Source organism: Eptesicus fuscus, chromosome 1 (assembly GCF_027574615.1).
Source record: "Eptesicus fuscus isolate TK198812 chromosome 1, DD_ASM_mEF_20220401, whole genome shotgun sequence".
Classification (NCBI taxonomy): Eukaryota; Metazoa; Chordata; class Mammalia; order Chiroptera; family Vespertilionidae; genus Eptesicus; species Eptesicus fuscus.
The window spans coordinates 74,627,310-74,651,587 of record NC_072473.1 but is presented as its reverse complement, the minus strand read 5'-3'; the positions used below and the strand labels follow the sequence as shown (position 1 = coordinate 74,651,587).

Below are 24,278 nucleotides of genomic sequence, written 5' to 3'. Positions count from 1 at the left end.
ACTAGTGTCTGACAGCTCCTGTGTATTTAGCTGTATATTTGTTCACAGAACATCATGCTAGCTAAACTGGTATTTTGAAAATCCTAAGCAGTCTATATGCTTCTATCATTATTACTATTGTTATAATTATTAATTACTTTTAATTCAGTTTTTAAAACTGACTTTATTTACTGTGTAATAATTATTAAATATGTATGACTACATATTTAAAATGTGTATAAGCTCCTAAGTGAAGGACTTGGAATAAATCAAATGAAATCTTCCAATCTGGAGCACACTCAAAGGTTATAAATATATATATATATATATATATATATATATATATATATATATATATATATGATCTGTCTCAGAATCCTTTCTTTGATAACTAAAAAAAAAAAAAAAAAATCAAAAAACCAAACAGTTGCAGGAGAGGAGAAACCACATGTATACCATTATGTTGAAGGATTTTGGACCCAATCAAATAAGTCTCCCCATTTTTAAGACATCTCCTGATCTTTCCATAATGGCTAAGAGAATAATATTGAATTCCATTAAGTGTTTAAAAACACTATCCTTACAAGCCAAGGACATGGGTTCAATCCCATGTTGGTTAGTGATATTCATTCTGTTTCATGGTTCCAAACAATTTAGATTAAGAAGCAAAATCATATTAATATTTGTACCATTGTTTATTTAAAGATGATAGCTTCAGAAAATGCTTGCACAGATGCTTTCCAAACACCCATATCTTGTTGATTTTATTGTTGTTGTTGTTAATCCTCACCCAAGGATATTTTTTCCACTGATTTTTGAGAGAGTGGAAGGGAGGGAGGGAAGGAGACTGGGAGGGAGATAGATATAGAGAGACAGAAGTGAGAGACACATCGATTGGTTGCCTTCTGCATGCATCTTGACCCGGGCCAGGGAGTGAACCTGCAACCCAGGCACATGTCCTTGACTAGGAATCGAATCCATGACCCTTCAGTGCATGGGCTAATGCTCTAACCACTGAGCATACCAGCCAAGGCATCGTTTTGATTTTTAATAATCATCTTGAGCTCCTTATTTCTAATAAAATTTATTTTTAATAGTCATCATTTTTTAAATTAATAATCTTTACACTCAATGAATTAACAGCAGTGGGATCAGACTGGCAAGGTCCAGGGCTCTGTGGGCTTTGACGGCAGGCCCAGCTACAACAAACATGTGAAAATGGGCGAGAGGGCAGGGGAAGGAGAATTAACAGATTTGATCTTGAATTGGGGAGTTGGGTGAAAAAGTGATGATCCTTGGGGCTTGGGATAAGGACCAGAAGGAAGAAAGCTCTCTGATGGCGGCCTGAGCAGGCCCAACTGGATGGGCTGGTACCCTTGGGGCTTAGTCGAGAGGGAAGAAAAATGAGGCTCCCTCCCCTGAAGACAAGGAACTTGGCTCAGTCTCCTCCTGCCCCACACCATCCATGGACGAGATGGGGCTCTCATCTCCTCGCTCCTCTCACTGGCTCAGAGGCTGTTCCAAGTTGAGCTTTTGCCCAGTTCATATGTGCTGATCCATGATGGCACAGGAAGGGGCAGCATTGATGATCCTCGGGAGGAAGCCTGCAAAGATTCCCCTGGTGCCAGACTCTGCCTGGATCCTCTGCAGCAGCAGCAGCCATGTGTCGTCAGAGTGCACTTGCACAGGTGACATTCTCACAGCCTCCACTGCTCCCAGTGCAACCTAGCATTGAGTCTTCACCACATCAAAGGGTAGAGTCAGGATGACAGCCACTAGCCACAAAGCTGATGCTCACCAATGTCTGGTCCTTTGGCCTGTGCCCACTCAGCTTTACCAGCTCATAATTGAACCAGTACAGGGCTGAAAATGGCACATCCCAAGGAGCAGTGGGGCCCCAGCCCAGTGAGCGCCAGCCGCCCTGAGCTACACAGGTTCGGACACAGGCTCTCAACTCTTGGTATGACACATGCTGAGCCTGCAACTTTGTCCTTACCAGCTCCAGGGGGCTTAGCACAGTCATGGTGACCAAGCAGCCTGTGCACACAGGGCTCGACCACACAGGAAGGCCTTGAGTTGGTCATAGGCTGTGAAGTATATGGTGGTTGCTGGCACAGTCATCACTAGGGTGGCTAGGACACCACTTTACAGGGTCCTGTTGCCATCGTGTCTCACAATCTTCACAAAGACATCCATAGAAACAAGGAAGCGAGTGGGGTCCTGAAACCAGGTGTCACAGTGGACACCATTTAAGCATAGGTACAGGGGTTCCAGGACACCATTGCAGTAGAAGAGGCACTTCCCTGTGGGTCAGAGAGAGGTGGGCAATTTAGTATAAGAGAGGCTCCAGAGTCTGGAGGGAGGCATCAGCTCGCTGGTCACTGAAGGGCGTTGAGACTGCAGGCAAACCACCACGTCCAAGGGGGTGATGAAGATGGAGGTGACCACAGCCCCGGCACCTGAGGACACCTTCTGTTGGAGGGGGCTGATGCCCCCAGGGTCCTGGTCAGCCATCTTGTAGCTTCAATCTGGCTTTAGGATGGTACTTGTGTGTGCCGGCGCAGAGCCCAAGGTCCTGCGGGCCCATGGCAGGTCTGCGACCAGTGCAGGGTCCGCATGAGTTAGCCTCACTCCAAGGCCGACGAGCAATAGTCATCATTTTTAATGCTACATATTCAGTTGGCTTGACATTTGGAGATAGTTATGTTCCCTTTGGGAGGAAATATTTTCCCTTCTACTTACCTATGTCACAGGTGATGAAAGGCAGTATAACATAGTGATTAAGATTATGAGCTCTGGAAACAGACAAAAATATATTTGAAATCCCACTCTGCCATTTAATAACTAAGATTTTGGCCATGTTAGTTACACCTCTAAGTTTAGGTTTCATCATCTGTAAAATGAGGCTAATAAATAGGTTTTTTTTTAGAATGAGGTAAGATATGTAAAGTGTTTTAGCACTGAACCTGGACACACTAGGTACTCTATTAATGGCTGCTATTACTGTTGTTATAATGCACTGCATATGGAGGCTAAAGGGCCATTGAGCCCTACTTCATCATTCACTAATGATGTAATTTGGCCCAAATTGCTACACTTCTCTGAACTTCTATTTGCTCATTGTAACATCAGGATGATAGGAATGCTCACCTAGATATGTTGTGAGGATTAACTAATAGGACAAATGTACATCACTCCCAACATAGGAGGAGCTCTATAATCATTAGTTTAAAGAATACAACATCAAAACCAAAAATCTCTTTATTTTAATGAGGCCTCTTTCTAATTAGTCTGGTTACTGAATTTAACTCATATGGGTGGTTAAGTGCTATCTTTCTGTATTGGTATTAACTGTGAGATCAACAAATACTTTTCTCCATACCTAAGTGATGTAGAGACCTAGGTTCCCATATCCTAGGGATGTAATATGATTTAGTTTTGCAGATAATTCCTAAATCTGTATTTCCTGCCCTGACTTCTCTTCTGAGTTCCAAATTCATGTACAATTTTTACCTATCTACTTTACATCTCCACCTGGAAGTCTACTGTGTATCTCAAAATTAATATGACTTTTAAAATAAACCTTTACCACATATATAGCCAAAAATCTATGGCATATCTTTCACTATATTCTTCCTCTCACTCTTGGGTCTTTTTAATTCTACATTTAAGCCATATACTCAATATACCTATCTCAACTGCTACAACTCTTAGCCAAGCCTCCATCATCTCTAAGCTGGACAACTACTGAAGCATATTAATTGGTCTTCCCACTTCTATGTTGGGACTTCATATATTTGCATGAATCAATTATTAAATGTGGCCCTCCTTGGGAAGAGCATGAGGCAGTTCTGTGCAGATAAGGCAGTCCCTGGATGGGTTAAAAGCTGAAGCCTGTCTGCTAACACACTTTCAGTAGTTGGGTCAACAAAGTGCCTGTTGAAGGGAAATCTGAACAGTGCAATCTCATGTGCATCACAACAGATATCCTAATTGAAACCCCTTTTCTGTATGGTTCCAGACATAAATAGGTAACTCTCTGTTATTCCTTTAGCATTGTAGAACATTAAAATTTTATACCTGAATTTTAATTTTCTCAATGGCTCTATAGCTAGGCATTTCCATCCAAATGTTTCACATAAGCAAACATGATCAGAGAGTTGGTAATTCAAGGTCATGCAGTTAATAACTAGTGAAAAGGAGACTTAAATTTTTACTTTGACTCTAAACTCCAGCATTCTTTCTACCATGCTTCACTGCCTCCTTAACCAGAGAGTTTATTGAGCAGAAAATTCCATTTGCTATCTCAGCTGAGGCCTCTCATAGTCTTTTTTCTCTATTTTTTCTTTCTGCATAGGTGCATGTGTGTATGTGTGTGTGCATGTGTGTTTATTTTTATTACAATAAGTGTGGGTAAAACTGATATATCTTAATACATAAAAACCCAGGGTCTGTAACATCCCAAACGACTGAAGGCTCAACCGACCGGGAATCAGTCCTGAAGTCAGTGTTGGGTTGCTGTGGTGACCCAGTATTGACTGCCAAGGGGGCTTCAGATCAGGCCTCGAGAGAGGCCTGAAGAGAGAGGCAGGGTCTAATCCGCAGCCTCCATGTCAGCTGTTGATGAGCCGTTGCCTCTCTCTTTCTCTCCAGGCTTCGCCAGCAGCCACGCCTCTGATTCTCTCCAGGCCTCCACGGGGGCTGCTGATCAGCCCTGCCTCTCTGATCAGGCCTGGAGAAGGGCCTGGAGATGCTGACTGGCATAGAAACCAACCAATCAACCAAATCTTGGTGAACTGTGAGGAGCCATTGGCTGTCTAAGAGGCGGAGCTTTTGATGATGACTGGCATAGAGACTGACCAATAAGAACCTAAACTGGGTGAACTGCGAAGGCAGAACCTAAGGTGGAGGCTGAGGAGGGGTTTTAAGAGTAACAGCTATTTGGTGTAAGATGTAAGATGTAAGATAGTGGTTCAATTTTTTAATGACTGGTTTGGCAGTATAGTGCATATGGCTGGCAATCAGTCCAGATATAGAGATTATGTATTTTTGTCTGCCAAGAGCATCTCCTGCTGAGAAAGGCTCCCCTCCCATTTAATCAATCTTATCCTATATAATCTATCTATACTAATAAAAGGGTAATATGCTAATTAGACCAAGTCGACTAGCCATCTTCCAGACATCTGACTTCCTTCCAGACAAAGCCATCGTGGTGGGGGCCAAGGCAGAGAGAGCAGTTGGGGGCAAGATCAGGCTGGCATGGGAGGGCAGTTGGGGACGAGATCAGGCCGGCAGGGGAGAGCAGTTAGGGGTGAGATCAGGCTGGCAGGGAAGGCCCTTGGTGGCAAGATCCAGCCAGCAAGGAAGGGCAGTTGCGGGTGAGATCAGGCCAGCAGGGGAGGGCCATTAGGTGCAAGATCAGGCCAGCAGAGGAGGGCAGTTGGGGGTGAGATCAGGTCGGCAGGGGAGGGCAGTTAAGGGCAATCAAGCAGGCAGCTAGAGGCAGTTAGGGGCGATCAGGCAGGTAGGCAGAGAGGTTAGGGGTGATCAGGCTGGCAGGCAGAGAGTTTAGAGGCAATCAGGCAGGCAGGCAGACGGGATAGGGGCAATCAGGCAGGCAGGCAGGCAGGTGAGCAGTTAGGAGCCAGCGGTCCCAGATTTTGAGAGGGATGTCCCTGTGGGATTGAGCCTAAACTGGCAGTTGGACATCCCACAAGGGGTTCCCAAATAGAGAGGGTGAAGGCTGGGCTGAGGGATCCCCCCCTGTGCACTAATTTTGTGCACCGGGCCACTAGTCCTATCTAATAAAATAGTAATATGCAAATTTACCATACCTCTGCTACACCCACAAGCCATGCCCACCAGCCAATCAGGAACGAGTATGCAAATTAACCCAACTAAGATGGCTGCAGCCACGGAGAGAGCAGGAGGCTTGGGTTTCCCGGCAATGGAGGAAGCCAACCTTTCCGCCTGCCCAGGCCTGCCTTGGCCTCGACTTAAGGATACAAAGTTTCAATTATAGAAGATAAATACCATATTTTCCAACATATAAGATGACTTTTTAACACAGGAAAATCTCAAAAGTTGGGGGTCTTATACGCCAGAAAATATGGTATTTGGGTTTTGAGCAATCTGATATACAATGTCAGAGATTTTTCTAACCTACTGTATTTTCTGGCATATAAGACCCCTGACTTTTGAGAAGATTTTCCTGGGTTAAAAAGTCATCTTACACACCGGAAAGTATGATAAAGCGCAACAAAAATGCCAGCAGCAACGGAGCTGGAGAGATCAAAAGGCTTGAGTTGCCCCCAGCGATGGAGGAAGTCAAGTTTCTGCAGCCCTGGCCTGCCTTGGCCTCTGCTCAAGGCTAAAAAGTTTCAATCATAGAAGATAAATAAATCCCAACAAAAATGGATGGGGCCATGGAGCAAGCAGGAGGCTTGGCTCCACTCAAGGCTACAAAGTTTCAATTATAGAATATAAATAAATCCCAGACACCAGGGCCTCCGCTTGGGTTGCTGGGGACCGTGGCCAGCCTGCAAACCACCACAGGCCCCTCAGCCAGGCCCCCCATGCCATAAGGGAACACCTACCCTGATCCGGGACACCCTTCAGGGCAAACCAGCTGGCCCCCACCCGTGCACCAGCCCTCTATCCTATCTAATCCTCCTGTCTAATAAAAGAATAATATGCAAATTGACTGTCATTCCAACACACAAGATGGCTGCCCTCATGTGGTCAAAGATGACTGACCCCATGTGGACACAAGATGGCCACCACAAGATGGCCATCAGGGGAGGGCATTTGGGAGGGACCAGGCCTGCAAGAGAGGGCAGTTGGGGGTGATCAAGCCTGCAGGGGAGGTCAGTTAGGGGTGACCAGGCCAGCAGAGGTGGCAAGTTGGGAGTGACTGGGCCTGCAGGCAAGAGCAGTTGAGGGGGACCCAGGCCTGCAGGGGAGAGCAGTTGGTGGGGACCAGTCCTGCAAGGGGGGGCAGTTAGGGTGATCAGGCCGGCAGGGGAGGGCAGTTAGGAGCAAACAGGCTGGCAAGGGAGCAGTTAGGCATCAATCAGGCTGGCAGGGGAGTGATTAGGGGGTGATCAGGCTGGCAGGCAGAAGCAGTCAGGGGCAATCAGGCAGGCAGGCAGGCGAGCTATTGGGAGCCAGCAGTCCTGGATTGTGAGAGGGATGTTCAATTGCCCATTTAAACGGGCAGTCAGACATCCCTTGAGGAGTCCCAGATTGGAGAGGGTGCAGGCTGGGCTGAGGGACACCTCCCCCACGTGCATGAATTTCTTGCACTTGTCCTCTATTTTATTAATAAAAAGCAAAAGCAATCTTTAAAGTAATCAGGTTAAGGCCTTCTTGGAAAGACTTGTCTGATCAATAATATTTTTGACTGGTTTCTTAAAAAAATCAGTTGTTCTTTATGAAAGTTATCCTATCTAATAAAGAGGGAATATGCTAATTGACTGTCCCACCCTCAAAGTGGGTGGCACCCACAGCCACAAAATGGCGGTGCCCAGTTCCCTCAGCTACACCAGGGTGGCAGGCACGTGGCAAGACCGGTCTGCTCCCAGGCAGGCGTGGTCTTGCCGCATGACTGCCTCCGGAGTCCCCCAGTCCCCTCAACCCCCCAGCCACCCAGGGCCGGCCTGAGGTGCAGGCAAGCCTCAGATGGCAGCTTCCCAGCCGCCCAAGGCCACCCAAGACTCAGGTAACCAGGGCCGGCCAAGGCTTGTGCTGCCAGCAGTGGCAGCAGCAGAGGTGTGATGGGCCATTGCCGGGTCACCTCCCACCCCTGAGGGCTCCTGGACTGTGAGAGGGGGCAGGCCGGGCTGAAGGACCCCCTCCATGAATTTTCATACACCAGGCCTCTAGTTTAATGATAATGCTCTAAGTAGGTGTTTATACGTGAGGAAGTAGTTGAGACTACATCTAATCCCTATCAGATAATCCATTAAAGAATGTTTAAGATGGCTTTGTATGCTAAGTACATGCTGAAGACAAACTTCCACATCCAGCAAACCCATATTTATTATTCACATTCAGAAGGAACAATTGGTAAGTAAGCTTCAAAGAACTTCTTAATATCAAAGCCTAAAGTCTTGCCAGCTGATTTTAGAAAGTGGTCAAACATTGTGAGTCAGACTGTCAGCCTTTCAGAAGAATTATGTGAAGTTGCAGGTAATATCTCATTAGCAAGAAATAGGTACTATTAATTATGACAAGATCAATACAGTGATATCGTTCCGAATTTGAGAGAATATTAAAAATAAGGAAAATGTCTTAGAGTAGAATGAGATCCAAAATCAAATATAGGAAACCATGTATGAAAAACAGAGCCTGATTGTCTCATATGTTTTTGATTCTCTGGAGGCCCAAAGAAGCAAGTCCTCAGAATTGGGTAGATGCTTAAGACAGTGGGACAGAGATAGAGATTAAAGATAGAAAAAGCACCCTAGCTGTTTTTGCTCAGTAGATAGAGCATCTGGCCTGTGGACTGAAGGGTCCCAGGTTCGATTCCGGCCAAGGGAACATGCCCAGGTTGCAGGCTCAATCCTCAGTAGTGGGCATGCAGGAGGAAACCGACCAATGATTCTCTCTCATCATTGATGTTTCTCTCTCTTCTCCCTTCCTCTCTCTGAAATAAATAAAAATATATTTTAAAAAAGAAGTGGAAACAAAATTATTCCCATTTTCATGTAAGGAAACAGAGAGACTAGGTCACTTGCCCAGGATGACATAGTAAGACCCTGGAACCCAGGTTTCAGTAAGTCCATGCCCTTAATAATCTTAACATAACAAATTTATTCTTGTTGGTGTAATTATTAAAAATAATTCTTGCTGAAACCAGTTTGGCTCAGTGGATAGAGCATCCGTCTGCGGACTGAAGGGTCACAGGTTCAATTCCGGTCAAGGGCATGTACATTGGTTGCAGGCATATCCCCGGTGGGGGGTGTGCAGGAGGCAGCTGGTCATGTTTCTCTCTCATCGATATTTCTAGCTCTCTATCCCTCTCCCTTCCTCTCTGTGGAAAATCAATAAAATATATTTAAAAAATAATTCTTAACATTAAAATGTGTTAGATAGGACCGAAAGTAAGAGTTGAATCATAAAAAGAAAATTGATAATTGAACTCCATCAAAAGCAAACACTCTTCAATAGGCATTAAGAAAATGAAAAGGCAAGCCATAGGCCAGGATAAAATATTTGTAATAACTATATCTGACAAAGAACCATTATTCAATATATAAAAAGAACTTTTCCAATTCAAAAAAATAAACAAACCATCCAATTAAAATGTGCACAAGACTTGTATAGCTATTTTACAAAAGAAAATACAGTAATGTATAATAAGTACGTGAAAAGAAGCTTGACACCTTTAGTAATCAGGGAAATGCAAATTTAAATCACAATTAGATAGTACTATTTAAGGGACTGATTTAAGAGACTGATAATTTCAAGTGTTGATAGGGAATTGAAGCAACTTCAATTTTCACCCACTGATGGTGAAATTGTAACTGGTATTGTAACATCTATTTTGAAAATAAATTGTAACATCTATTTTGAAAATAATAGTATTGCTCCTTATAAAGGTAAATATACATTTATCACACGACTTAACAATTCTCCTCTTAGGTATTTACTCAAGAGAAATAAAAATATATATCCACAGAAATACTTGTATGTGAAGGTCCCTAGCAGCATAATTCATAATAACCAAAAAACAAAAAGAACACAAAGGCCCATAAGCTATTGATATAATAATAATAATAATAATAATAATAATAATAATAATGCTGATACATACAAAAGCTTGAATCGAGTTCATTGACCATAGGCTAAGCAAAATTAGCCATACACCAGATAGTATATACTACATGATTCTATTCACAAGAAGTTCTAGAACATATAAAGTGAATCTATAGTTAAAAAAAAAAAAAAAGATTACTACCCTAACTGGTTTGGCTCAGTGGATAGAGCATTGGCCTGCAGACTGAAAGGTCCCAGGTTCGATTCCAGCAAGGGCATGTACCTTGGTTGTGGGCACATCCCCAGTAGGAGGTGTGAAAGAGGCAGCTGATTGATGTTTCTTTCTCATCGATGTTTCTAACTCTCTATCCCTCTCCCTTCCTCTCTGTAAAAAAAAAAAAATCAATAATATATATATTTTTTAAAAGATTACTGGTTACTGGGGGCAAAGATGGGGGAGGTGTTGGAGACTGGCTACAAAGGAGCACAAAGGAACTTTTGAAAGAGACAAAAATGTTTTTTACCTTAATTGAAATGATGGCTACATGGGTGTTTATATTTGTTAAACATTATCAATCTGTAGAGTTAAAATGTAGATTTTCTTATTTTTATATAATAATTTAATAAAGAACAATTTTAAAATTATTATAAAGAAAAATGCATTTTAAATCTACCTTGATATAAATAAAATATGGTTCAATAAATTAAGTCAACAAAATAATCAATGTCATTGAGATGGTGTTTAAGAATCATTCTTCTATCATAAAAATCAAATCCAACCCACCAACTAAAGAAGTACTTATTACAAAAATATGGATATGCAATAGCCCTATTCCCATGGATTGTGGCTTCACTTTTCCCACAGAGAGCTGTTACCGAAAGCAGCCACAGGCAGGCAGAGAGCCAAGCAATTTTTTCTTGTTGACAAACTCTGGAAGAGAACTTAGAAGTTTAAGCATGGAGTCCATTAATCTCTCCTAGCATTATCTGAAACCAGGCCCCAAAGTTCTCTTTGCTTCTCCCATTAAGCATCAAGGCACAGTCACAGATTCTCTGCAATTTACAAAGTTTGAGATACAAACTAAATTTTTATTATGGTCTTAATTTCAAGTTCACAGTTTGTTTTTTTGGAGCCATTTTTTTTTAACTTGAAGAAGTCTACATTTATTAAAAGAACTAAAAAGGGAGTGATGTTTCAAATGAATTCAACAGTGGGGATCCCAAGACAGTGGGGTGTTGGTAAACAGTACAACAACTGGATTTAGTTTGACCTTCACCACTGACTCACTGTGTAACCGTAGATAAGTGACTTTTCTGGTTCCCCACCCCTTTCTCTATGTATTTATTATTAATTAATTAATTAATTTATTTATATACATTTTTAATTTTCAATTTTCTTTCCCATGGTTTTTTTAATGATTAAGATATTACATATGTGTCCTTATCCTCCCAATTCCCCCCTAACACCACACTTATGCCCTCACCCCCCTGGTGTCTGTGTCAATTGGTTAGGCTTACTAGTATATGCATGCATCCAAATCCTTTGGTTGATCTCTCCCCCTTACCCTCACCCTTCCCTATCTTCCCTCTGAGGTTTGATGGTCCGATAGATGCCTCTCTGTCTTTGGATCTCATTTTGTTCATCAGTTTATGTTGTTCATTATATTCCACAAATGAGTGAGATCATGTGATATTTATTTTTCTCTGACTGGCTTATTTCGCTTAGCATAATGCTCTTTAGGTCCATCCATGCTGTTACAAATGGTAAGAATTCCTTATTTTTTTACAGCAGTGTAGTATTCCATTGTGTCGATGTACCACAGTTTTCTAATCCACTCATCTGCTGATGGGCACTTAGGCTGTTTCCAAATCTTTGCTATTGTAAATTGTGCTGCTTTGAACATAGAGGTGCATGTATATTTCTTGTTTGGTGTTTCTGGTTTCTTGGGATATATTCCTAGAAGTGGGATCACTGGGTCAAATGGGAATTCCACTTTTAGTTTTTTGAGGAAACTCCATACTGTTTTCCACAGTGGCTGCACCAGTCTGCATTCCCACCAGCAGTGAAGAAGGGTTTCTTTTTCTGCATCCTCACCATCACTTGTCATCACTTGTTGATTCGTTGATGATAGCCATTCTGTCAGGTACCTCATTGTTGTTTTGATTTGCATCTCTCTGATGATTAGTGACTTTGAGCATGTTTTCATATGTCTCTTGGCCTTCTTTATGTTCTCTTTTGAAAAGTGTCTATAGGGATCAATACAACAAGAGGATATAACTCTGGTAAACATATATGCACCCAATGCAAGAGCACCCACATACATAAAGAAAGATATCAAGGGAGATATCAAGGGAAAATCAACAACAATACAATCATAGTAGGGGACTTTAATACCCCACTGACATCACTGGATAAATCCTCTAGACAAAAAAACCAGCAAAGAAACAGCAATCCTAAATGACTCGGTAGATTAGATGGACTTAATGGACACCTTCAGAACATTTCACCCCAAATCCAAGGAATATATGTTCTTCTCAAGTGCACATGAAACATTTTCAAAGATAGACCACATTTTGGGTCACAAACAAAGTGTCTCCAAATTGAAGAAGATAGAAATCATATCAAGCATCTACTCAGATCACAATGTCAAAATATTAGAAATGAACTACAATAAAAAATTTAAACACTTGGAAGCTGTATAGCATGCTATTAAACAATGATTGGGTTACCAAAGAGATCAAAGAAGAAATTAAAAACATCCTGGAAACGAATGACAATGAAAACACAAGAATCCAAAATCTATGGGACACAGTGAAAACTGTCCTGAGAGGGAAGTTTATATTCTACAGGCCTACCTCAAAAAACAAAACAAAACAAAAAAGGTAATAAATCATCTAACTCTAAAACTTAAATAATTAGAAAGAGAGCAATAATAAAAGCCCAGAGTGAGCAGAAGGAAGGAGATAATAAGGATCAGAGCAGAAATACATGACATGAAAAAACAATACAAAAGATCATTGAAACCAAGAGCTGGTTCTTTGAGAGGATAAACAAGATTAATGAACCTTTAGCCAGGCTCACCAAGGATCAAAGAGAGAGGACTCAAATAAACAAAATCAGAAATGAATGGGGCAAAATAACAACAGACCCCACAGAAATACAAAGGATTTTAGCCTTTTTTTTATTTAAAAATTTTAATGTTGACATAATTGCAGATGTTATCCTTTTCCCTGTCCTTAGCCCACCTCCACCCATCACTGCCTCCCCAAGCTTTGGCCTTCACCAAACTATTTTCTGTGTCCATGGGGTATGCACATATGTTCTTTAGCTAATTTCTTCACCTTCTTTATTCAGTCACCCTATCCCCTCCCCAGTCTTTTAAAAAAGAAAAACTGATTGAAAGGCATAATCAGAATTCAGTGGGATTGATTTCTAGAAGGACTTTGCTGTTTCTCCTTATGTCTCTCTAAGGCAACTATAAGTTCTATTGTAAGATCTGGGCAAATTAGTGATTATTCCCATGATTTATATTTAGTGGCACCTTGCCAGCAAAATATTTGGGGGTTTGATAAAATCTAACATACTGTTTAAAAGTAAAGATATCTTATATTTCTAGAATTCTCAAACTATACTAGTTATGCCCTTAACAGTTGGGTTATCTTAGCTTAGTTGAATAAACTTGCAAATAGTTGCCACCACATGGTGGTATAAATATGGATCATTCAACTAATTCTTGTTCTTCACTTCCCTGTAGGCATGAATAACTTAGAGAAGCCATTGATAACCATATCTCATTATTCTTTTCTGTCAACATCTGTTATATATTAAAAATGACTATATGAATTTAATGGCAACATGGAATGAATTTATCAAAAGAAAAACCATAAGGCAAAAAATAATGAAGTAAAAAGAACACCCACTATGATAAAATAGACTGTTATCAATCCCAATAAACATAATCAGATCCTACTCTCCCCCAAACTAGTCAGAACTCACTTTGAATCATTTCACCTTTGAAAAATTGCCCTAGGTGTTGGCCTAGGCATAAGTGCTGTCCTCAGCCTGCCTGATCTGTTAGCTCTGATTAAGGTTGTGGGGCATCAATGTTTGGCATGAAGCTGGTAATTTGAGGCACTGAAACCTCTTAATCACTTGCTAACTATAATTATGCTCTGCTAAGACCTTATCTATTCCTGACTCACAGGCTGTTCTCACTTCAGTTTAAACTTCTAGTATTCTTCCTGGACATAGCATGGAGAAAAAACAACTTTTCCCTACTCAGGTTCCATGTGCTTTAAAAAGGAGAAGCTAGATCTTGAAGGGGAAAGTGGCTGTTATCAGAAGCCTACACATCCCAGGAATCTACAACAACACCCAGGGAACAGCTGCGAACCCAGGAACACCAGACCTCAAGCAGCATGAATACTTGGACTTAGAGGAGCTCTGCACCTTCTCATGGAAAGGTCAGATTTTGCCTAAGAAAAGGTGAAGTCTGCAATCCAGGCAAGAGAGAGAAAGGAGCACAAGAGGAGCTAGAGGTTCCCGGGAAGTCAACACCTCACAAAATTCATGGCCTTTTGGACTAGCGTGATCCACAGGGGAAAGTTGTTTTTGTGGAACCTGGGGATCAGAGTGGGGAATAATGATGAGAGAACCAGCTCTGAGGTAGACCATAGTCCCAAACCAGTATTAAGTGTGACAGGGAAAACAGAATCTAAATACTGGCTAGAGAGGACTTATAGCCACAGAGGTCAATCCAGAAACACTGCCACCCAGGGGTTGAATCACAAATTGATTCTTGTGTAAATGCAAATAAAGGAGTCTAAGAAACAAAGAAATACTGCCTGCTGGAAAATCAGGACTGTGGTTTACAACACAGAGGAGCAGTGGAACACAGGGAACTTCAATACTGTCCTGACTAACGGACAGGAAACAGGTGTACCAAACAGAACAGTAGAGGAAGTGAATGACCTTCACTACTGCACATTTTTATTTTTTCATCTTTTACTTAAGAAACTAATTTTTTAATCTTTTTTCCTCACTTGATTTTGCCTTTTTAATTATTATATTTTTATTTTTAATCAGTATTATTACAACTACTATTTTGCCTTCTTTTTTTAAACAAGAAGTGTCATTTTATTTTCTCTTTATTTTATTTTTTTTATTTTGGAATTAGTGTTCTACATTTTATTTTAACTTTTCTTTAGCATCATTTTACTCTATCTCAACTTTACCTTTATGTCAACACTCACTTCCTCACTTTTTCCCCTTTTGTTTTCCTGTTTCTCTTACCTTATTCCTGCTTTAGATTTTCCCTATTCCTTCTATTTACACCTTGTTAAAAATTCACCCTATTTATATATCTAATTATCAATCCCCTGCTCTAAGTACATACACACCTCTCTCTTCTCTTTCTTCACTATCCAGTTCTTTTTTCTCTCTGCCCTTTTTTTGTTTGTCTGTTTTTTTGTTGTTGTTGTTGTTATTGGATTTGTTGTTGTTGTTGTTCTTTTTTGTTTTCTGTTCTAGGTTATTTTTGTTTTTTTATGTTTTGTCGTGCTTTCTCTCTGTCCTATTGTTGTTGTTTGCTTGATTGGTGATTAGATTGGTTATTGTTGTGTTTATTTGTGTGATTGTTACTCTTTTTTTTTGCATCTGTTTTTCCTCTCCTCGCTAGTTATTAGTTGTTTGTAGTTTGCATTCATCTCTGGGTGTTTGTTGTTTGCATTTTTTTGGGATTAGTGGTTGTTCTATTGGAGTTTTTCCCCATATAAATAGTTCCCCCCCTCTTTTTAATTCTCTTTCTTTTCTCTCTTACTTTTTTTTATTTTTCACAATATCATTTTTGCCCTCCTTTTTTTCTTATCACCTAATTCTATTTTCTCTTGTGGCCACCTTTATTTGGGGTTATTAGTATTGTGAATATGTTGGTGTTCAGTGCCTTCTGTGTGGTGCCTTGTTGTGTTGTATTTTATGCCTTTAAATCAACGCAGGAGATAGAGAACTACATAACCAGTTAACTGGAGAAGAGAGATCATGGAAAGACAAAGAAATAGCCCACATATGAAAGAAAAGGAGGCATCACCAGAAAAGGATGTAAACAAAATGGAGGCAAGCAATATGTTGGAGAAAGAATTCAGAGAAATGGTCATAAGGTCTCTGAAAAGAATGGAAGACAAATTAAATAATATGTGTAAGAACCAAGAGGAAATGAAGAAGAACCAAGAAGAAATGAAAAATGACATCACTGCTGTAAAGAACTCAATAGAAAGCATCAACAGTAGACTAGAAGAAACAGAGGACCATAGTAGTGAACTAGAAGACAAGGTAGAAAAAAGTACCCAAGCAGAGCAGCATCTAGTAAAAAAACTTAAAAAACAGGAGGAGAGCCTAAGGGAACTTTGGGACAACATGAAACAAAACAACATCCACATAATAGGGGTGACAGAAAGAGAAAAAATTGAGCAAGGAATAGAAAACCTGTTTGAAGAAATAATGACAGAAAACTTCCCTGATATAGGGAAGAAAAAACTCACACAAATCCAGGAAGCTCACAGAGTCCCAAACAAAATGAAACCCAAAGGACCGACACCAAGGCATATTATAATTAAATTGGCAAACACCAATGACAAAGTAAGAATATTAAAAGCAGCCAGAGAGAGACAGAAAGTTACCTACAAAGGATCCCCCATCAGACTAGTGACTGATTGCTTAATAGAAACACATCAGGCCAGAAGGGAATGGAATGAAATATACAAATTCATGCAAAGGAATCCAAGAATACTGTACCCAGCAAGGCTATCAATCAAAATTGAGGGGGAAATCAGGAGTTTAACAGACAAAAAATAACTAAGGGAGTCCACCAAACCAGCAATGTGAGAAATGCTAAAGGGTCTGCTGTAAAAAGAAGAAATAGGCAGCGAAGAAGGAACACAGGCATAAAGAATAAAAATGGCAACAAACAAGTATCTACCAATAATAACTTTAAATGTAAATGGATTAAATGCCCCAATTAAAAGACATAGCGTAGCTGAGTGGATAAGAAAACATGAACCATATATCTACTGTCTACAGGAAACCGCCTCAGAAAAAAAGGACTCACACAGACTGATGGTGAAGGGCTGGAAAACGGTATTTCAGACAAAGGGAAATAAAAAAAAAAGCTGGGGTAGCAATACTTATATCTGACAAGTTAGATCTCAAAGTGAAGTACATAACAAGAGATAAGGAAGGTCACTTCATAATACTAAAGGGAGAAATCCAACAAGAGGAAATATCACTGGTAAATATATACGCAACCAATACAGGAGCACCCAAATGCATAAAAAAACTTCTGGAGGATATCAAGGGAGAGATTGACAGCAATACAGTCATAGAAGAGGGCTTTAATACCCCACTATAAGCATTGGACAAATCCTCTGAACAAAAAAATCAGCAACGAAACATCAATCCTAAATGACTCACTAGGTCAGATGGACTTAATTGACATCTTCAGAACTCTTCAGCCCAAAGCCACAGAATATACATTATTTTCAAGTGCACATGGGTCAGTTTCAAAGATAGACCATATTTTGGGTCACAGGCAAAGTCTCTTCAAATTTAAGAAGATAGAAATCATATCAACCATCTTCTCAGATCACAATGGCATAAAACTAGAAATCAATTACAATAAAAACAATAAAAAAATCAAACACCTGGAGACTAAATAACATGCTATTAAACAATGACTGGGCTACCAGAGAGATTAAAGAAGAAATAAAAAGCATCATGGCAACAAATGACAATGAAAACACAACAATACAAAATCTATGGGACACAATGACAGCATTCTTGAGAGGGAAGTTCATAGCTCTACAAGCCTACAGCAAAAGACAAGAAACAATGGTAATAAATTATCTAACTCTACAACTCAATGAGTTAGAGAGCAACAAGAAAAACCTAGCTTAAGCAGAAGGAAGGAAATAATAAAGATCAGAGCAGAAATAAATGAAATAGAGACCCTCCCCCAAAAAAATCAACAAAACCAAGAGTTGGTTCTTTGAAAGGATAAACAAGATTGATGAACCTCTAACCAGGCTTACCAAGAAGCAAAGAAAGAGGACCCAAATAAACAAAATCAGAGATGAAAGAAGTGAAATAACATCCAATCCCACAGAAATACAAACGGTTATGAAAAAATATTATGAACAACTCTATTCCAACAAAATGTACAACCTAGATGAAATGGACAAATTCCTAGAAAAATACAAGCTCCCATAACTCAACCAAGAAGAATAAATAAACCTGAATAGGCCAATAACTACCAAAGAAATTGAAGCAGTGATCAAAAATCTTCCAGCAAACAAAAGCCCTGGTCTGGATGGCTTTACAGGGGAGTTCTACCGAACATTCAAAGAAGAACTAAAACCTATCCTCCTCAGACTATTCCAAAAAATTCAAGAGGAAGGCATACTTCCAAGCTCTTTCTATGTATCCAGCATTACCCTAATACCAAAAACAGATAAAGACACCACAAAAAAAGAGAACTACAGGCCAATATCCTTAATGAACATATATGCGAAAATCCTCAACAAAATTCTAGCAAATCAGATTCAGCAATACTTTAGAAAGATCTTACACCATAACCAAGTGGGATTTATACCAAGGATACAAGGATGGTACAATATCTGTAAATCAATAAATGTGATATATCACCTAAACAAACTGAGAGACAAAAATCACATAATCATACCAATTGATGCAGAAAAAGCATTTGACAAAATCCAACACCCTTTCTTCATAAAAACTCTCAGCAAAGTGGGAATAGAGGGATCATATCTCAACATAATAAAGCCCTATATGACAAATCTACAGGGAACATCATTCTCAATGGGCAAAAAGTAAACTTATTTCCCCTAAGAATAGGAACAAGTCAAGGATGCCCACTTTCAGCACCCCTATTCGACATAGTATTTGAAGTACTAGCCATAGTGATCAGACAAGAAGAAGAAATAAAAGCATGTAATTGGAAAAGAAGAAATAAAACTGTTCTTATTCGAAGATGACATGATACTATACATAAAAAAACCCCAAAGACTCCATCAAAAAACTACTAGACCTAATAAATGAATTTGGCAATGTATCAGGATACAAAAATATCACCCAGAAATCTATGGCCTTTTTATACACCAATAATGAACACATAGAAAGAGAAATGAAAAAAAAATCCCATTTACCATTGCACTAAAAAAAATTAAGATACCTAGGAATAAACTTAACCTAGAACATAGAAGACCTATACTCGGAAAACTACAGGACACTGAAAAAAGAGATAGAGGAAGACATAAACAAATGGAAGAACATACCATGTTCATGGATTGGTAGAATCAACAACATTAAAATGTCCATACTACCTAAAGCAATCTATACATTTAATGCAATACCTATTAAAATACCAATGGCATATTTCAAAGATCTAGAACAAACTCTCCAAAAATTCATCTGGAACAAAAATAGAACCCGAATGGCCACAGCTATCCTGAGAAAGAAGAACAAAGTTGGAGGGATCACAATACCAGACATCAAACTATATTACCAAGCCATAGTTCTCAAAACTACCTGGTACTGGCACAGGAACAGACATATAGACCAATGGAACAAAATATAGGACCCAGAAATGGACCCAAGCCATTTTGCTCAATTAATTTTTGACAAAGGAGGCAAGAGCATACAATGGAGTCAAAATAGCCTTTTTAATAAATGGTGCTAGGAAATCTGGTCAGATACATGCAACAAAATGAAACTAGATCACCAACTTACACCATGCACAAAGATAAAATCGAAATGCTAAAGAACTTTAAGGTAAGTTGGGAAACCATAAAAATCCTACAAGACTCCATAGGCAGCAAAATTGCAGACATATGTCGTAGCAATATCTTTACAGACAAGGATCCTAGGGCAAGAGAGACTAAGGAGAAAATAAACAAATGGGACTACATCAAAATAAAAAAGCTTCTGCACAGCAAGAGAAACCATCAACAAAACAACAAGAAAGCCCACTTCATGGGAGAACATATTTGCCAATGTTATCTCTGACAAGCGTTTAACCTCCAAAATTTACAGGGAACTCATACAACTCAACAAAGAAAGATAAACAAACCCAATTAAAAAGTGGGCAAAGGACCTAAATAGACACTTTTCAAAAGAGGACTTTCAGAAGGCCAAGAGACACATGAAAACATGCTCAAAGTCACTAGTCATCCAAGAGATGCAAATCAAAACAACAATGAGGTATCATCTCACACCTGTCAGAATGGCTATCATCAAATCAACAAATGACAAGTGCTGGAGAGGATGTGGAGAAAAAGGAACCCTTCTTCATTGCTGGTGGGAATGCAGACTGGTGCAGCTGTTGTGGAAAACAGTATGGTGTTTCATCAAAACGTTAAAGGTGGAATTGCCATTTGACCCCGTAATACCACTTCTTGGACTATATCCTAAGAAAACAGAAACACCAATCAGAAAGGATATATGCACCCCCACGTTCATAGTAGCACAATTTACAATAGCTAAGATTTGGAAACAGCTTAGGTGCCCGTCAGCAGATGAGTGGATTAGAAAAGTGTGGTACATCTACACAATGCAATACTATGCTGCTATAAAAAAGAAAAATTCTTACCTTTTGCAGCAGCATGGATGGAACTGGAGAGCATTATGCTAAGGGAAATAAGCCAGGCAGTGAAAGAAAAATACCACATGATCTCACTCATTTATGGATAATAAAGAACATTATAACCTGATGAACAAAAAGATAGATACAGAGGCAGAGAAGCATGTAACAGATTGACAAATTACAGTGGGAAGGCTGGAGAGTGTTGTGGGGGTGGGTAAGAGATCAAAGGAAGGACTTGTATGCATGCATATAAGCATAACCAATGGATGCAAGACACTGGGGGGGGCGGGTGGTGAGGGCAAGTGCCGCTGGGGATAGGGGAGGCCGGGGGAAGGTCAATGGGGGAAAAAAAGGAGACATATGTACTACTATTTGTAATACTTTAAACAATAAATAAAATAAAATAAAATAAAATAAAATAAAATAAAATAAAATAATAAAATAAAGGAGAAGCTAAATCTTTACAATGACAGCAATATATAGAATACTTTCTTCCCTATCAGAAAAGAAGCTCTTTTGCGGGAACTCTTTATAATTATCTTCTCTCTGCCTCTCAGTCTCTCTCTCAAAAAATAATTATGGTATACCATACATAAAAGTTACCATTTTAACCATTTTACAAGAACATCTCTGTGGTATTAATTAAATTATTCACAATGTTTTGGAAATATCACCACTATTCATTTTCAGAACTTTTTTATCGTCCTAAGCTATCTCTCTTCTGATGAATAATAATATTATTATTGATCTCCTTGCTTAAAATCCTCTAATTTCTGCCCGTTATTTGCTGTTTACAATAAACTGGCTTTGAAAAAAGTTATCCTTCAGGCTCTCACTACCCTCTTTTTTCTTTCTAGAACTTTTAAAATATTTTTTACATACAGAACCAAACCATTTTTAAGTAGTTGATCAAAATAGCAGTTTACTCATACAGAGATTAAGGCACAAGGGATGTGACATTCCCCCATGATTCAGAGGATAGGATTTCAGAACAGATCCTAGAGAGGAGTTGAATTTCACCCTACTGAACTCTGCCTTTATTTCAGGAAGTTGCCAATTTGTAATTCATGGTGAATCATTATGCTAGAATAGCAGATATATAGCTAGAATTTTCTTAGACATACACAAATTAAGAAAAAAATAATATGGTCCATACTATATGCTCATTAATTCTTATATTTAAAATTATTTACTATAATAAATTAGTTATATTCAGTAAATTATTAAGTTAGCTATGAAATTCCAAATAGAACAAGTGGGAAAAATTATAGAAGTATGTGACATTTTTTAACTTTTGCTTTGATTATCCTATTTCTATTCAACAAGTTGTTTCAGTAATTTTAGAAAGAACTCTGGCCTTACCTCACTGAGATTAACCAGTTTTTAAACAATTACTTTTCAAGGTTTAAATGTCCCATTAACACTTACTTGCTCTGTACTAGAAGTCAGAAATACTTATTTCAGAAACATTAATTCTCTAGCCTTTTTGTTTCCTGCCTACTAAAATAATTCATTTTTGCTCAGCCTTCAACTTGAAGTTGTACTTTATTTGCCCACTTGTTCTTTCCTGCATTCTCAGTTACCAAGATGCCTTTTTAACAGGAGGTATGTCTATCTTTAGTTGTGACAAAAATTCTCTCAGGACTGCTTTCTTTTAGTGAATGAAAAAGCTTTATTTGACATTTTAAAACTTGGTTACTTAAAGGAGCCATATCACACTATTTTGAAACAAACACAACCTTGGCTTAAGTTAGATTATATGGGAAGATATTCATACCCAAAGTACTGAATTTATTTATTTTATAATCTAACTTATTCTGAAAGGAATATAGGGTCAAAATAATGTGAAAATAAATTAAATAAATACATAAGAGATTTCTCCTCTTGAACCAATGCATCATAATGCTCTCCTTAAATTAACCATATCCTACCATTTTTTTCACAGCTTAACAGTTCTCATAAAGCTTTATGTGACTAATTCAGCTTGCAAAGATCCTCTCTTTCCTTGAATTCCTACAGCACCAAGACAGGATCTTCTCCCTTTAAACCATCCTCATACTTCTGGCAAAGACAGCTGATTATATTATTCCCCTGCCCAAAAGGCTCTAATAGGTCTACCCTGCCTTGAGGATGATTCTCAACTTTTAACAGATTAATTAAACCCTTATAACATGGTCCCAATCTTCTCTGGCCTCAACACCCACCCTGGACTCCAAGTAATATCTTTTAGTGATACTATACAATTTGAGAGTCCTTAAATATGCCACATCCTATCTAATAAAAGAGAAACATGCAAATTGACCATACCTCTGCTACGCCCACAATCCACACCCACAAGCCAATCAGGAGCAAGTATGCAAATTAACACAACGAAGATGGCATTTAATTTGCATATCCAAGCGCAGAGCAAAGACTGAAGACAGTGTAGAAGGAAGCCAAGCACTGCAGAAGGGAGAAAAGCTGAGGAGAAGCAAGCGGGGCGGCGGGGAAGCAGGCAGGGCTGCGGAGAAGGGAGGAAGGAGGCGGGGTGGTGGAGAAGGCCGCAAGAAGCCCTATTCTTGCAGGAATATTCCTGCAATAGGCCTCTAGTGATTTCATAACTGTGTATTGGTACATGTTTCTTCTAACTGGAAGAAACACCTGGTCAAGAGTAACTTCATGCTGAAACTGGTTTGGCTCAGTGGATAGAGCGTCAATCTGCAGACTGAATGGTCCCAGGTTTGATTCCAGTCAAGGGCATGTACATTGGTTGCAGGCACATCCCCGGTGGGGGGTGTGCAGGAGGCAGCTGGTCGATGTTTCTCTCTCATCCATGTTTCTAGCTCTCTGTCCCTCTCCCTTCCTCTCTGTAAAAAATCAATAAAATATATATATTTTTAAAAAAGAGTAACTTCATTTACGAAAAATCTTCTCTGACTCTATAAGGCCAAACTAACATATAAAGTTTTCACAATTAAGAGTATGGTGCTGATATAGAGACAGACTAATATATAAATGGACCATAATAGAGCTCCAAAGTAGACATATACAAGGTGTCCAAAAAATGTATACACACTTTAATTACTGATAGCTCAATTGATGTTTCTTTCTTTTCAGATTTAACCCATTGGAATTAATAAGTATTCAAAGTGTGTATATATGATAATTTAGTGTATGGTAAAGGGAGCATTTCAAATGAATAATGCTAAAACAATTGGCCATTTTTTTAAATTTCTTTATTGATTAAGGTATTACATATTTGTTCTCATCTCCCCATTCCCAGCCCACACTCTTCCCCACACATGCCCCCACCCCCCTGTTGTCCTTAACCGCTAGTTAGGCTCATATGCTTGCACACAAGACCTTTGGTTGATCTCTCCCCTTTACCCCCACCCTCCCCAACCCTCCCTCTGAGGCCCAACAGTCTGATCCATGCCTCCTTGTTTCTGGGTCTGTTCTTGTTTATCAGTCTATGTTGTTCATTATTTCCCCTATATGAGTGAGATCATGTGCTATTAGAAATACACTTATAAGAACCGAAAATGAGACAAGCCATAATGGTTATGCTGACAGGCAAATGAATCAGTCTGTAGTGAGTTGTTTTTTTTTTTAAATACAAAAAGCAACATACCATATACCATTAAAAATTGCTAAATTAGCTTTTAAAAATGAGTTATAAAATACCATTATATAAAATATAAGTCAACATAAGAGTCTGTATTATGTTTTTAGTGGAGAAGTAATCTTAAAAAATGTAAAGAAAATACTTCAATAAAATGATTGTTAAACTTAACTTCATAAAATTAAAAAAATATTTTCTGTGACAAGATATTCTAAATATGTTTAAACAAAAATCAGTGGTCTATGTATAATCACTTGAATTATTTATATTATACAAGATATTAGTAT

At 39.1% G+C, this 24,278-nt stretch overlaps 1 protein-coding gene and 1 pseudogene across 1 annotated transcript in view; both read right to left on the bottom strand.

Moving 5' to 3' along the window:
- Positions 1-24,278, bottom strand: part of IL1RAPL2 (interleukin 1 receptor accessory protein like 2) — a 749,108-nt gene that overhangs the window by 210,285 nt on the left and 514,545 nt on the right. The gene's annotated exons all lie outside the window — the stretch shown is intronic.
- On the bottom strand, positions 1,488-2,261 carry LOC103300438 (probable mitochondrial glutathione transporter SLC25A39; annotated as a pseudogene).